Source organism: Podarcis filfolensis (genome assembly GCF_964270895.1).
Source record: "Podarcis filfolensis genome assembly, chromosome: Z".
In the NCBI taxonomy this organism is placed as follows: domain Eukaryota; kingdom Metazoa; phylum Chordata; class Lepidosauria; order Squamata; family Lacertidae; genus Podarcis; species Podarcis filfolensis.
In genome coordinates, this window is record NC_139617.1 from 12,640,722 (window position 1) to 12,653,954 (window position 13,233).

The 13,233-nt window shown below is 42.6% G+C and overlaps 1 long non-coding RNA gene across 2 annotated transcripts; it reads right to left on the reverse strand.

Moving 5' to 3' along the window:
* Positions 1-572: 572 nt before the first annotated feature.
* Positions 573-7,637, reverse strand: LOC310754365. 2 transcript variants are annotated; one of them, XR_014543757.1, is made up of 4 exons: positions 7,343-7,637; positions 6,392-6,504; positions 4,892-5,003; positions 573-889 (listed from the first exon to the last, which is right to left on the reverse strand). It is a non-coding gene; the product is annotated as an uncharacterized lncRNA (long non-coding RNA). The 2 variants fall into 2 exon arrangements; XR_014543758.1 differs by lacking the exon at positions 7,343-7,637 and having other exon boundaries at positions 6,392-7,273.
* Between the last annotated feature and the right edge of the window lie 5,596 nt (positions 7,638-13,233).

Sequence of the window (13,233 nt, forward strand, 5' to 3'; positions counted from 1 at the left end):
ATTTTTGCAGACTTGATTTGTACACCCTTTGTTCCTTTGAAGCAATAAGGCAGAGATCTTTGAGACCCTTCATTGATCTCTCCTCTTTTCTTGTGATCGCGGTAAGAGTTTTACAAAGTGTGAGGTTCTTCACATTTTTTTGCATGAAACGATTAGCAGGGAGCTTGGTGCTAAAACTTTAATAAAGAGAATTTCAAGTTGCATTCTAGAGTAAAGTGACATGTCAGCTTCAAAAGATCAAGTCAAAATTGTTCTGTGAGCTTCTTCTGTTGAATAAATGATGTTCAGAAGAAATGAAAAAGAGGCTGAGTTGATACAAGATGATAGCTTGAAAACACACTAATTGGTGCTGAGCATATAGTATGTAAATTGTGTATACTTTAATTTTTAAACATCATCGAGATGGTTGAAGCACTTAGAAGATGTGGATTGTAAATTAAATTTAAAGCAGTATCATACCACTTTAAACAGTCTTGACTTCCCACAAAGATTGCTGGGAACTGGAGTTTGTTAGTAGTGTTAAGAATTGTAGGAGACCCCTAATCCCTTCACAGAGCTACAATTCTGAGGTGTTTAACATTCAATCCCTCTTCTGAGGGAACTTGGGGACTTGTAACTCTAAGAGGGGAATGGGGTCTCCTAACAATTCTCAGTTCCCCTATAGTTCCCAGGATGCTGGAGGGGGTTGGGGAATTATGACCATATAATGTTGCTTTAAATGAGTAGTGCAGATGGGGCCAAGGAGTCAAATCTCTAATTGCTGCAGAGGGAGAGATGAGACAGTGTGGCCTTCTCCATCAGCTTGGCTAGAATCCTCTCCTCTCCAAGAACCTTTGTCATCAGTATCCATTCCACCTGGCTGCCAGAGAGACAGAGACAGAGGCTGGATCTAGACACAGCAAAGAAGCATTTCAGGAAAACGTGTTGTAAACTTTGTATGGTGTTGGTAAAAATTGAACTCCACAGTGCCATCTGGTATCACAATGTTATAATGCATATACAATGCATATAAAACACTTTTTCTTTACCCATCTTGCTGAGTCCAGAGAGAGAGAGAGAGAGAGAAGGAAATTAGACAGTGAGCACCCCCCCCCATTGAATGGACCAATATCTCATTTGACCACATGCAGGTCCAACTACAAAAAATCAGTTATCCCAACATAGAGAATGATGCCCAAACCTTGCTATACACAGCACAGATTCAAATATTGCAGCAGCTGAAATATGCCTATTTCCTCACTGCATTACTTGTTTGTGCTCTGTTGGTTGGTGGTAGCCCTTTTCAGGCAGAGACCATGTTAAAACATAGAGGACAAATCAAAGAGCAGGAGACATCAGACAAATCAGTTTTTCCTTTGTCTCTCTTTTGGTGGTTGTCTGCAGCCATTCCAGAAATGAACAATGGGGGGTAGGGAAGGGGGGGAGATCAGACAAATTACAGATTATAAGTGTTCCCATTTGAATAAGTGGAAATTTTGGACTCGTTATGCAAATACTTGTCTAATGAACACTTTCCAGGGGATGCATTGTGTATGGTAAGAAGGGCAAGCATTTCTCAGAAACACCTTTTGCAGTGGTCATTCCACCTGTTCATTATGTAGCATAATTTGGGAGGAAAATGATGGAACTGGTACCCAAATTTTCTAGTTTTCCTTTCCCTTTTTCCCTCCCCCCCCCCTTTGTATCATTTCCAATATATTAAAGGCTATTATTTTAAACTGTAACTGCATGAAGTACTTGGGCAGGAAGGTTTATATAAATGCAGGAAGTAAGCAGAATTTGATTAAATAGAATTGATAACGCTGAGCCCTAACACACACATGTAAGTTCCCTATGTAGCAGCCATGGTGCAATTACCATTTATGCCTCAACCAATGCTGTACCAATTGTGGAACTTGCATGCCTAATTATGATCTGCTGGCATTTCCCTGCAAGATTTTGTCCCTGTTATGAGAACTCAAGTTAGGAGAGAAAAGGAGAATTTGCCCATGGGGGCCTGAAGGTGGCAGGTGGTAGCTTTTCGTACAAAGGAAGTCTGATCATACTCATTGATTTTGTGAGTTACACACTCTGATATTTAATAGCAGAAGAGATGCCCCATGAGCAAGCCTGGAGGGCTGTGCACATTTCTTCCTCCGTGCCTTTCTCGTGTGCATGCTGAGGCTAGAAATGCTGCCAAAAAGCCAATATCCAATTTGTCAAGAGTGTCCTTAGTCTCAAAAGAGACTCTGTAAAACAATAGCTCTCTAGTCAGCCATCTCTTGGGCATCATTAGCGCTATTTCTAAATCTGTTTCCTTCGACTGCTAAATGTTGTTGGGCAATGTCAAGTGGAAAGTTAACAGTTGGTAGAGTTTTGCTTAGCTAATAGCTAGTGATGTGTCTTTAATGGTATTTGATGGTCTTGGGCCCAGAAAACTGGCTCAGGGTGGGGGCTCAGGAGAAACTGTATGAGCAGTACTGAGTTTTGCAGCTGGTCACAAAGTACTAGGGCTGCGTGCATGAATGCCCCCCCTACCTCTGCAGTCTATTAAAAAAAAAAAGTACAGTCATACATCGGGTTGAAGTTGCTTCAGGTTGAGCACTTTCGGGTTGCGCTCTGCGGTGACCCGGAAGTAACGGAACGTGTTACTTCCGGGTTTCGCCACTCGCGCATGTGCACAAGTGCTAAATCATGCTTTACGCATGTGCACAAGCGCCAAATTGCACCACGCACCTGCGCAGATACAGCGCTTCAGGTTGCAGGCTTTTCATGTTGTGAACGGGCCTCCAGAACGGATCCCGTTTGCAACCAGAGGTACCACTGTACAGGGAAATTCTTTCTATTATGCCAGCCTTTTTGCACATCTACTTTGTGTGCTATCTGCTCCAAATAGTAGCTAGTAATGTAAGAAGTTCTTGCTCTTCCTCTTCAAGATTTATTTCTATCAGGTGACATTTCCAACAAAGTGTGTAGACCATAGATGGCAGCTGAACACATCTCAATGCAACCCTTGCACCTCCCCAGAAAAATTATGGAACAGCAATAACTAGTAAGGACTTCAAGAGCAAATAAATAAATAAATAAAAATTTAACAGGCTTTGCTTGTCCCACATGCTTTTTCCCTGGGGGAGGGAGACTGTGGATCTGGGATCTTGTGCTGGATATAAATATAGCAAAGAAGGCTCATAGAACAGTTTACTTGTTATAGCGTAGTGAAGACGGATCTCTTTACATATCCAAAGGTCCTTTGTCCCCTCCCCTCCTGCAGACATTCACAGTGTCAACTTTTTAAACTTTAGTGTACAGATTCAAAGGAAGAAATGCAGAATTGCTGTGAATCTGAAGTCAGATCCCAACCTCTGAAAAGGAAGAAGGCATTATGTAGTAGAGGTGTTTCGCCTAAAAAGAATAGTGTTTCCTTCCTCTGTGCTCTGAATCATGCAGGGAGTGTCTGTTCCATGCACTATTTATTTCTGAGCATTGTAACCGTCTGTTTAAAATCGGATGCTAAATCTTGCATGAGTATTGATCATAACTGAATATCATCCATTATGAATACAGCATTTTGTTCTGAAGAATGGCTTATTAAAATGATAGAGGTTGAGCAGTGAAGTGGGGAGGGAAGAAGCAGTGGCTATTTAATTAGCTGCTGTAATTTTTCACGGTCATTGTAAAGAGGGGTGAAATGGCCACATTTTCTTCTCAGCTCTGTAATATCTCTTTATGTATTGGAACATTATATCAGATTCTCTGTTTACCAGGCCTGCACTGAGGATAAAAGAATCACCCACCCACCCCAATTTTAAAAAGTCATTATTTTGCATTTTATAGCAGCAGCTTGAGAAAGCAAAGTTGTTCCTCCTGGAAGAGAAAGTTGCTCAATTATTGATAGTTGCCATCTAATTTGTTTAGTTTTATAAACCGTAGCAGCCAACATCCTTGTTAGCTAATGCCACTTTAAACAGACCCGAGCCTTGTGATGTACACCATGTTAGCTTTCCTGAAATATAAATAACAAATATATCTTTAACAGAATAGCTTGCAGAAACCAGCTGCCACTGCTTCAGACACCATCATGCATCCCAGATAAAGGAGGCTTTGGCAGCAATGGCAGAATGGGGTGGGTGGAGTAGCACCTTCCCATTTCCTGTTGGGTAGTGACATGTGACCAAAGGTGGAGATGGTCAGTTCCAAATTCACTCTTAAAATGTGGGATCAAACACAACTATGCCATGGTCAAAGGCAAACACAGAAATACCATTACTAAAAGTTTAGGGTTGACAATTGCCCCCTTGATATGTTTTGAGCTACAGACCAGAAGACTGTTGTGTACACCAAAACCTTTCTTCCATCGCTTCCAAGCCCTCATGTGTCTTGATAGCCCTTTGGTGCATGAGGAACCATCCAACTCATAATAACTAATATTACTTTCCCTGACTTCCTTTCATAGGATGGACAATTACGGACTAATTAATTTTTTAAGATGAGAGATCTTACATGTTAAACACCGAGACCTGCAATCACTCTTTTGTTAGCATTTTATTTCCATTCCTTCTCAGGCTGAGATGCCATTTTAAATTAAGTGTGGACTGGAGAGAACATTTGATGCCCCTTAACCACACATAACTCATTTTCAAAGTTTCACATCCCTAGACTAGCAGATAGGTCAACAAAACATAAACATTGTAAAATTATTTTATTAGCCCACGAGCATATTCATGTTTCTTATGAAAGGGTGCGACATATGGCAATAGTATCACTTTACCCCTCTTCCTTATACCACTGATATTGATAATTAGGTAAATTAATTACTTCATCAGCAAATCAGAGGTCCAACAATCTTCCCACAAATTTGGCGGCACTAAGCACAATAACTAATTAACACAAAGGTGACAAAGTGACCGCTTACCTTTTAAAGCTGTAATTACCCCTGCTATTGCAAAATAGGCCTCCGTTATGCAGATGGCTGATTAGTAAACGTTCCAAAATGTTGCATCTAATTTTAGTAGCCAAACATCCATCTAAGTAAAAACAACAACAACAAAACTTTATGTAACAAAGTTTGATTACACTTCTAACAATGTTGAAGGTCTACAAAAGTAATTTTACTGTGAAGGAATAACAACATACAAGAAAACCAGGGTAGCGTGTATGGATATGAAATTTTATTTCCAAGATCATCTCATGAGATTTCAGGGTTTTAGATGGTACCTACTTTAATAATAATAATAATAATAATAATAATAATAATAATAATAATAATAATTTATTTATACCCCGCCCTTCTAACAAATATTAAAATACAATAGTCTATTAAACATTAAAAGCTTCCCTAAATAGGGCTGCCTTTAGATGTCTTCTAAAAGTCTGGTAGTTGTTTTTCTCTTTGTCATCTGGTGGGAGGGCATTCCACAGGGCGGGTGCCACTACCGAGAAGGCCCTCTGCCTGGTTCCCTGTAACTTGGCTTGTGGTTCGAGGACCCGATCCCCCCAAAGTGGAATGAATACACAAGGACACGTGATATAAGGTTAATGGGCAAGAAAAGGCCACAACTTTATTGATTACAGCAAGTGAAAAGGTATTGGCTTAGGCATTGGATTACGCCAGCTGACTCCACCCCCTCAGAGAGGGGTGAGTCTGAAACAAGGGGGTTTATTCACCGGTAGGTGGAGCCTGTTGATGCTAATCCAACTATAGGCTCTCCCCTGATGTCACCGAGGGTCGTGCCATGGCCTCCCGCCAAGCAGGCATCGGACAGAATACACGACCGCCAGATTCCTTTAACGGAATACCCAAAAATTGAAGGCATAGGCGATGGCCACACCTAGCCCTTCGACATCACAACACATTATTCCAATGCCTAACTGCCACCCAGGAGGAGAGTCTTTCTCGCAGCGAGGGAACCTCCAGAAGACCCTCGGTGCTGGACCTCAGAGTCTGGGCAGAACAATGGGGGTGGAGACCCTCCTTCTGGTATACTGGACAGAGGCCATTTAGGGCTAAGCTTTACATAAAATTCTCTCTCTGCATATCTTTGTTCATCCGTCATCTTCATTTCCCTTCTCCTTTCTTTGAACAAAAACCAGTACTCTGCTGTGTTCATTCCTCTAGTTCATCAATGCTATTTCACAAGCTGGCATCAGCATCAGCTGTGCAGACAAGGCCCTTTTGGTGAAACCAGCCAATATTCTAGAGCAGCTGACTCCTATGTGGCACCATCCACATACTGTTGGATTACAACTTCCATCAACAATAGACAACATGGTCAATGATCAGGGGTTATGGAAGGAATAGTTCGCCAATATATGGACTGCTGTTCTGGACACAGAGAATCAAGGCATGTTTGTTGAGACCAGAAGATGAGGAGTAGAGCCAGAGGTCTGGCTAGAATGAGTTACTAAACAATACCCAACTTTGTTCCTTCAGTTCAGCCAAGTGCTTCATCCTCTGAGACACCTTGCTTTCCATTTGTAAGTAAATCCATCCATTTGCATGCCAAGACCCCATGACCCTTCAGTTACCTAAGGGTGAATAAACCGACAAGAGAACAGCATATGGTATTATGGGTTCCAACAGGCCACAAGCAGTGGCTTTTCAGGATTTCAAATGGGAGTCTTCCCCAGCCCTACCCGTCAATGCCAGGAAGTGAAACTAGGATCTTGTGCATGTCATGCATGTTGTTTTTATCATTGAGCTACAGCTCTCCCCCTAGCTAACTGCAGCTCAGGAGAGACATTGCTTCACATGGTATGGTACCTCCCCCCTTGTTTTTGTCTGAATGCTGGTGGTGGTTGAAATAGGCTTTGTAGTTTGCTAAACAGATATGCAAACCTGCATTGCCTGCATATTGGGGGTGAAAGTGGGATAGGTAACTCTAGACATACTCCAGGCGATGATTCTTCTCTTTTAAAAAGACTCCAAAGTTCTTGGGGGAATAAAGGTAACAGAGATAGGGGCTTTGCAGGACTAGCCCACCCCTTTGGAAGTACCTTCCCTGGAGAAATATATTGATGGCATACTCATGTATGTGCTGTTGTTGTAAGCCACTTTGCATTTCTTTTTGCAAAGAAAAAGAATAACTAAAGCATATTTTCGTGGCTGTTCTTCTTGGCATTTGACTGCTGAATTCATGCTAAGTTCTATGTTTTAATTGCTGCTGTTTAACCGTTAATTTATTGACCTTGTTCTATCCTTGTATATCTGTGTTGTATTGATGTTTTGTTAGCACACTGGAAAGGTTTTGCCTTAAAAGGGCAGAATGGAAAGGCATTGAATAAATAAATGAATAAGTAAAACCTTCGGCTCTGCCTTTGGGGTGATAATTGTTTTCCAAAACGAGAATTGTTCAAGGATCCTTACTGGATGCTACTGGAGTTCTACTGCTGCATCCCAGATAGAGATTATTTACACACACACACACACTTCATGCCATGAGACAAAGGCTCTTGAGAGCAGAAGCAGTAAGGCCTACAAGGCCTACACAATCATTCAAGCCTAAGCCTGCTAACTGCTAACAGCAAACTGCTAAGTCACTGTGACTCGTGTCTCATCTTGGGTGATGACTCGTTCTCCCTATAAAAGTAGCCAGCCACTCTATGGGCCTCAGTGTCTCTGTGTGTGTCTCAGCCAGTGTGTGTGTTGTGTTGCTGCAGACAGAGTGGCTCCAGGACTCTAGTAAATCAGTAACTAAGACTGCCTCTGTGAAGAATCAGATAGCTGCTATGAGCACTCTGTGTATGCTCTTTAACTATGCTGTTTCTGAACAACTTTATTTTCTCAAGTATTCTGTTTATGAAGAAAACTCTGTGTTGATTAATTTACCGTTGCGCAACACTTCAGTCCTACTCATTGTGCTGCTATAAAGGCATTCACTGTCTCAACCAGCATCTCTTCCCCCACCCCATTTTCAAATTCCATACTGTAATTACACTGGAAAAAATGTATAGTGGGAGGATCGTTTCTGTGATGCGCACACACACACACACACACACACACACAGTGGTATCTCGGGTTACAAACTCCACTAACCCGGAAGCAGTACTTCGGGTTAAGAACTTTATCTCAGAATGAGAACAGAAATCGCGCGGTGGCAGCGGGAGGCCCCATTAGCCAAAGTGGTATCTCAGGTTAAGAATGGTTTCAGGTTAAGAACGGACCTCTGGAATGAATTTTCGTAACCAGAGGTACCACTGTATATGTATATGTGTGTGTGTGTGTATATATATCTATATATGTATATATATGTATATGTATACACACACACACACACACACACACATATACATATATACATATTTCTGTCTTGTCATGGTATGCAAGCTGTCTTTCAAGTGCCATTGCCAGCCTGTATTTATGAATACAATTTGTTGTTAAGCAGAAGTTCTGCAATAATCTTGGCAAAGAAGACAGGGAACAAAACTTATCCCCTGGATCGTGGCTTATCCCTCAACCCACAAAACAAGACTTTTTGAGCTCCATGTCAAAAATGATATGTTCATCTTTCTTGAGACCGAACACAGTTCCTGTGATAGGGAATGTCGAGTTGCACGGTTGATGCTAATACAAAGTGCTGGAATTCAGGTAGGTGCCTGGGGATCAGTCTTATGAAATGTCCATAAGAAAACGGCTGCAGCAGTGTGATGATTGAAAGACAGATTTGGTAAATGGTTTAAAAGGCAGACCTTCGGGGGGACTTATCAAGAGATGGTAATGGGCTAAAGAACTTCAGGAAAAATTAGACAGAATCAGCAGTCCCCTAAGGGAGATGGCTGAAAATTAATCCTGCCATCAACATTTGAGATCACTGAATTTTCCATATGAAGATTTTGAATTATGAGTGTTTAAAAATACCTGAGAATTACTTTTATTTTTTCTGAGAAAAAACAAACAAACATGCAGAGGTGGGGAGCCGGTTTCCTATGGGCCAAGTCTGGCCCACACAACTAGTTTGCCAACCTCTCTTTAGCAGCAGTCCAAAAGGACTTTCTGAAGCAGTAGTGGACAGTGGGGTGGGGTGGCAGTGCTCACCTGGCCTCTGGACATCTGAGTCATTGCTGCTATCGGACAGGGGAAGGGCAAGAGGGCAGGAAATTTAGCATAGTACAAATGCACAAGTGAAGGCAATCCGGCATCCCTGCTGGTATACTTGCATCACACTGACCTCCCTGACACCTCACTCCTTTCTTAATAAGTAGCAGTGACTCAGCTCCCAATATGTAGTGGTGACTCAAGCGAGTGCTGCAACTTCACCACTGTCTGCATTCCTCTTCTTTCTCAGTCAGAAAGACCAGGGTCTAGAGAAGCCTGCAATATGAGGAACTATTGTCCCAAGCCACAAGTCCCCAAAGGTTTCACTTGTCTTTCACATTCGGAAAAGTAAGGGTGATTGGAAAACTGGCTATGCTGAGATCTGGTGCCTCTAGACACCTACCAATATCTCCTCCCCTACAACTACTAAGGGAAAGAAAATAGTATATGCAATGTATTTCTTTTGCAAAATGTCTCCAGCTGATAACACAGCCTCCCAACTTCAATCATCATTGCTTTGAATTACTCGCTAATGTTGAAAAGTAAATGAGGAAATTGCTTTGAAAACTGTTCCTAGATATTTGCACATCACAACTATCAAAATGTAGTCGCTCCCTAATAGGTATGTATCTCCCCACTCCCAAATGCTGATATTTGTTTCGTCTTGATATAAATATAAATTTCAGTAATTTAGTGAACTCTCTATTAGGTGTGCTTATTTGGAAGGTAACAATTATGACTACTTCAGTTTCCTAGCAACATACACAATGTGTGCGGATTCTGGTGGTGGTGGGGTTGCTGTCCAGAGGAAGAACATTTAAACAGTAACGATGTCAAAGTATTCCAGTGGAAAAAGAAGCAGAAATTGCTGAAGTTGGTATGCTCGTCTTTAGTCAGGAATGAAAATCAGTCAAGCAAATGCAAGCAGTATTTATTGATATCTTTGCTGTTTTTAAGTCCAGAAACAATATGCAGTTGGTGACTCTAACATTGTTTTGATGTTTCCTTTACACTGAAATGAATTGTTATGAAAATTGTTACATAATGTACCTTAAATAGCAGACAGGAAAAACAACAACAACAACTTAATATTTGGCAGAAACTGAACTACAGCAAAATGGAAACAGTGTTGATTGTGACAAATACAGGTTGGAATGGAAATCACTACCATCTTAGATCCCTAGCTCCCAAAGTATTGTCTTTATACAGCCAGTGCCAAAGTATGTGAATAGGAAGGAAAGCAGAAATATGACAAGGTTGTCAAGCTTTACCCAGAATTTTCACTGTGCAGAAAATTGGATCAATACAATGAAACAAAACTAATGAGATAACCCTAAAGATGCCTGACTCACCTTGATGTAGTCTTTATGTCAGCGCACACACGCACAGACACATACATACACAGTGGATCCTCTAGTTACGTACCGCTCTGGATACGTAACTTTCGGGTTACGAATGCGGCAAACTCGGAAGTGTATACTTCTGGGTTTCGCCGCATGCGCAGAAGCGCTCAATCGCAGAAGAGACGCCTCTGCCTACGGACTTTTCTGGTTGCAGACGGACCCCCAGAACGAATTTAATTCGTTTCTGGAGGGTCCACTGTGTGTGTGTGTGTGTGTGTGTGTATGTGTATTGATGCAATATATCAAACCACTCAGAAATAATACATATGCATCTGTAAAGCAGTTGCACAGTTCTTTTAAATTTTGGATTCACAGATATTTCATTACTCTGCCTTGCTCAATTACGATTTAATATTTACCTTTGTGTTTATGAATTATATATATCACAAGGTCAGGATCTTTGGAAAGAGAACCAAAAAATACATCAGGTTTTTCAAGCTACACTAAGTGTTGCATGTTTTATAGAAACCTTTCTCTTCCCTTTTATATCAAGAGATGCAGGTACAACGGTAGATAGGCTTCCCAGAAGGTTTCATTATGGAGACATTATCAAGGAAGCACAACATGAAATACAGCCTTTTCCTGAAGTGTGAGCTTAGACATTTTTTCTCACGAATTTATAGAGAAGTAGGCAACCTGCTTATTACCTAGAGCGATGATGGAAAATTATTGTGAAGCTTTTAACTAAATAATTTTGAAGCTTTAATTAGATGCATACACATGGACATGTTTGGGGTAATGCAAGTTCATCAATTAAGGAGACATTCACTATGCCTGATGGGGAATATGCACATCTTCTGACCATATAGAAGCAGGGCTAGCCAACCCATGAGACAAGGTGAGGCAACCGCCTCAGGCAGCAGGATCCCAAGGAGAAGCAGATCCTGATGTTGATCTTTATTCCTGTCTTGTTCCTGATGTAGATCTTCACTTGCCCCTTCTTCCCTGGGTGTGTGTGTGTGTGCACCATTTTGTGCTTTACCTCAAGAGCCAAAACGCCTTGGGCAGGTCCTTTGTAGAGGGAGTTGTGCACATTAACCATGATATATATGTGTTTTTCCTCTGACGGGCTAACTCTGCCACCCAAATGTCCCCCTGGACTCAGGCACGGGCACAACCCCCTCTCAGGGGTTGACCAAACCATCGAGTCCCTGGATTCCTTTAACGGAATACACTTCACATAGGGATGGCGAGACCATTCTCCCATCCCTATCACCTGAGCCAGAGCCTATCCACCACACGAGCACCCACACTCGCTGCCAACCACTCACATCTGTAACCAATCCCTTAACCCCGCTGACATGGCAGTCAGCCACAAATCATTCCCAATCACATACAGATGAACCCCATCAAGCATGTAACCGACTGAACCTGAACAGAACTAAAAGCATGTGAGGTGCTTAGCTGAAAAGAAGTTCCTCTCCCCATTAGCTGGGCTGCTGGAAGTCCTGAACTCCCAGAACCCGGGGGTGCCGACTGCGAATGTGGCAGTCCCGACCAAAAGGCCTGCTGAACCGTGGCACCCATACTCCTGGGATGACCCCTGGGACTAGCTGGGACTGGAATCCTGGAAAACTGTAATTGGGAAAATAAAGCCCCAGAGGAATCAAAAGCCTCACTCCCTTCACTTGCATCGGAGGGACCATGGGCTTCATAAACAGCAGAAGAAGAGGATGGGCCAAGCTGGGGATCAGGCTGCCTCCCAAACTGCTGAGCCAATGACTCAAGCTCCGAATTCAACTTTGTCAAGGCTGCAGTGTCCGAGCCAATATTGGCAACGATAGCACCCAGACGATCCAGCATTTGCTGGGGCTTGCACTGAACGCAGCAACTGAGATGGGTCCTAAAGGACTAGGGTTCCTTTTAACAGGCATCTCAATAAGCTCTCTCACACTGCAAAATAAATAAATAAACTCTTAACCGTTAAAATGGCGCTCCCGCCAAAACAAGATGGTGCTCCCACCAAAATAAGCCAGGGAAAATGGCCACCGGCCCCAGTAGTTTCCCCCAACCAGCCTTAAAATTGGGAGGCGGGGGAGTAGAATTCACCAGGCTTACGGAGAGGGAACTCTCAAAAGCTGAAACAGCAAACAAAACAATCACTATAACTCCAAATATTTTCACCCCCACTAAACTCAATTCAAGGCCCTTTAAAATAAAGGCGCGGCTATAACCGCTCAAAATTGCTGCTCCCAGAACTCAGGAAAACAGAGGAAACTCCACAGCCAAAAGTGCCAAAGGCAAAAGCCCCGTGGGCGAAATTTTCTCCGCAAATAATTAGAGGGGCCGCTGAGCAGAGGTTTTTTCTGGGCCGCAGTGATGCCGCACTCTGGGAGCCCCCGGATCAACCGGCTCATAAGCTAAGGCCCTTAGAGGGAATAGCAAACGCTACACAAAGCCACAAATATAAAATCGGAATCCGCGGCAAGCCCCGCAAAAGGGAGCACTCAGGAACCCGAAGGAAATTAACGAAAAGCTCTAAAACGAAGCGCTAAGGGGCTGTAGCCCCATGGGCAAAAGCCCCTCTTAGTAAGGGAAGGGCAAGGACGGGGAAGATTAACTTAAAATTAAAATGAGGGAAAAGGAAGAGGGTGAAAGGAATTAAAAGAAGGGATAACGGAAAGATATCACCAGGACGATCCATTGAAGGTAAATCGCTCTCTCGCCTCGCAATGGATACGCTGTTGGTGTTCCGAATGCATGCGCCGAAAGAGGAAGCTCGGTCACGTGCATGGGTATAAATAGGTCCCTTGAACCGTTTGGACTGCGTCCCATTGACCAGATTGCACCCAGCTTCGAAGGACCTATCAACTGGGTGTT